General features: G+C 42.8%; 1 long non-coding RNA gene across 1 annotated transcript; it reads right to left on the bottom strand.

Annotated features, from left to right (window-relative positions):
• Positions 1-256: 256 nt before the first annotated feature.
• Positions 257-2,735, bottom strand: LOC119326690. Its single transcript, XR_005158116.1, has 3 exons — positions 2,283-2,735; positions 1,801-1,914; positions 257-1,699 (listed from the first exon to the last, which is right to left on the bottom strand). It is a non-coding gene; the product is annotated as an uncharacterized LOC119326690 (long non-coding RNA).
• Positions 2,736-3,168: the final 433 nt, after the last annotated feature.

Here is a 3,168-nt window from a genome sequence, read left to right as displayed (position 1 = left end):
ACAATTGCCAGTAAACTAAAGAAACTAACTATATTTAACAAAATATGCAATGCTCCAAGTTAGCTACGGACTCAAACCCAAGGGATAGATATATATGCACCTGAACTTGGCTTTGGTTTGCCTCTCAAGAGCCAACCCAGAAATAGAGTTAGCAAACTTCTGTGTATGCCTCCATGTCGATATCAACAGAACCTAGGCGGCATCTGTATCCACCGCACTTGTCGTCTGCCCCAACTCTGACCCACTGCATCAATCCTACTACCTCAATATCTTACATGTAACATCGGCTCATTATGGCGTCTCTAATTACATAGTCAGACCAATTCTCATGAAGATTTCTCAAACTTCATGAGAACTTCTAAGTAAACATGTTAATAAAAATAGGTGTTCATATCTTACCAGCTTATTCTATACGTGCATTTAAAACCAAAAGGCTAAGTGATACATCTACATGGTCATGCACTGATCCAGACAGCCATTTAAACACTTTTGTACACGCATGTTTGCTACTGAACTTGTGAAAAATTCAAAAATCTGAGCCACAAACATGAAACCTTCAGTACAATCTACATTTATGGCACAAACTTCATAATTTTGCCAATCAAGCATCGAGTTCCTACTTGATACAATATGTTGCAGCCTTCGTGAAGCACTTATCATTTCCAATGACTATTTTCGGATTTGGTTGATACAGTACTACTCAGCAGAAATGACATTTTTTTCATAGACGCTTTGTACAAGTTTCATGGCAATTCAAAAAGGCACCGTACACACATACTTCAGTTGCACGAATAAAAGACTGTCCAGATTCAGATTTCGCATGTCATGATAATTTTTACATAACACCTCAAAAACAAAGAAACAAGTCTCACCTTCACATTGTCGGATGGTAGCAGTTCACTCATTCTAGCATAATCTCTAGTCAAGATGGAATACAACAACAGTGATACAAATTGATACCATTGGAAACAAATACTGTATTGTCTTTCCATGAAAATGCTAGTAAATCCAAGAAAATTAGAGTTTGTAATAAATACAAAGATGTTGTGATTAGATGTTGACATCCAACAACCTCTGTTGGCGTAGCTATATGTCGAGATTACATCCAATTGTAATTAGTCCCCGGTTCATTCAAAAAGAAAAATCAGTCACAGTACATGATGTGAATATTTCAAGAAATATATGTCACATTTTCCAATTGTAATTAATCCCTGGTTCCTTCAAAAAGAAAAATCGGTCACAATACATGATGTGAATATTTAAAGAAATATATGTCACATTTTTGCAGCTCCAAATGCTTCTTATCCTTGGGGCTTTTCAATCTCTGATAGTCTGAGAACCCTCCAACTCTCTAATTTCTGTTACACTTTTCCTTTGCTCCGCTGGGCCCTATATTTCTCATTCTTTCTACTGCACCAAAGCAGTTTTAGGTGCACTAAACATTGAGACCAGTAATTTTAGAACTCGTATGTGTCATGAACTCTTACTCTTATGTTGGCCCCGGCGACAATCTTGGCTAGCATGACACCGGTGTAGTAGTAGTGATGGGGGAGGAGCCATTAGAGAGGACAAAGATGGTGTGCCCCGGTGCGAGAGTGCATGATACAGGGAGAAGATGGGGTGCAAGGGTAAGGGAGTCGTCTGTCGCTGCCGCGGACGCTGCTGCAGGTCGCCCTCCCGCATCGAGCTCCTCACCAAGCTATCAAAATCACATGAGGAATATATGCGTTGGCTATGCTCATACTTCAAAAACCCAACATGCTAACAATCACATGCAAGACTTATTTGTATGCCATATACCGGTGCGAGAGTGCATGATACATGGAGAAGATGGGGTGCAAGGGTAAGGGAGTCGTCTGTCGCTGTCGCCGACGCTGCTGCAGGTCGCCCTCCCGCATCGAGCTCCTCACCAAGCTATCAAAATCACACAAGGAATATATGCGTTGGCTACTGCTCACACTTCACAAACCCAACATGCTAACAATCACATGCAAGACTTATTTGTATGCCATATAATTACATGTAAGAAGACCTTTTATATGTACATCGTTGTTGTATTTATATAGGAAAAAGTAAAGAACATTCAACACCATACGATCTGTACCTATTTATTCTACCCTCAACAATCTTTACCTATGTCTTGTACCCTATTTTATACAAGGGTTGGATCACAAGTGAATTAAGTAAAGAGAGGAAGGGATTTCGTCCATGCAAGTAAACCAAATCGGCCCAAAAAAGTTGAACCAACTCAAGAAGCAAGAGAGGGATGGATTTCGTCCTACCACCTAGTCGGAGGAGGTCCAGCCGTCGCCGCTCAGTTGAGGAGGCCGCGCCGTTGGAGGTGAAAGGTGCTGGATCCGTTGCCTTCCGTCTAGGTCGGCCCACGCGGAGGGGACAACGCCGGTGTACGGGCTCGCGGTTCGTCGGCGGCGCCACAACGGTGACCCAGCAGCATCATAAACCGCCAGTGCCACAACGGTAGCAAGCAATCGTTGAGCTGCCACCAGCAGAAGGGAGTGCCGCCAAGGATGTGGTGGTGGTGTCCAGTGTCCACGGCGTTGTGGCTGTAGTACGGATGAGATCTGCACCGTAGCAAGGGAACGAGAGTGGGAGAGGAGATCTTTGCGGCGATATGATGAGGATAAAGGAGTGGAAGAGCAGATTGGCGACTTCTGGCTGAATCGGCGGCTGCGGTTGGGAAGAGGTACGGGGGTGGGGGTCTGGGGGAGATGGGTGTGCGTGAGTTTGCTTCTGATGGTTGGATCGTGGGGAAAAAACGTGGGACATGAGTAACCCAAACAACGGACAGGCCGGCTGTGCAACTGGGTTACCTTGGGATGGTGGGCTTGGATTTTGGATGCCAAGGGCGTGGCCCATCACGTCATGGTCGTCGTAGGAAAGGGGAGGTGGGGATCGAATGAGGTCGAATCATCACGACGTTCGATCCTCTTTAATAGTAGAGATATTATAAGAAATACATTAGTTAATTTAAAAAAGTGATTATTACATTTTAAAAATGCAATGTAAAAAAAATGTTCGATCAACTTTTAGAAAATGAATGAGCAATTCAAAAACAATATATGTGGCATTAAAATAAATCATGTTTTTCAAGCAATTCACGTGTAACTTACAGAAATATGAATAAACCATTCAAAATAATATACAACA

Source organism: Triticum dicoccoides, chromosome 6B (genome assembly GCF_002162155.2).
Source record: "Triticum dicoccoides isolate Atlit2015 ecotype Zavitan chromosome 6B, WEW_v2.0, whole genome shotgun sequence".
NCBI lineage: Eukaryota > Viridiplantae > Streptophyta > Magnoliopsida > Poales > Poaceae > Triticum > Triticum dicoccoides.
The sequence above is the reverse complement of the archived record's forward strand: the minus strand, read 5'-3'. Positions and strand labels throughout refer to the sequence as shown.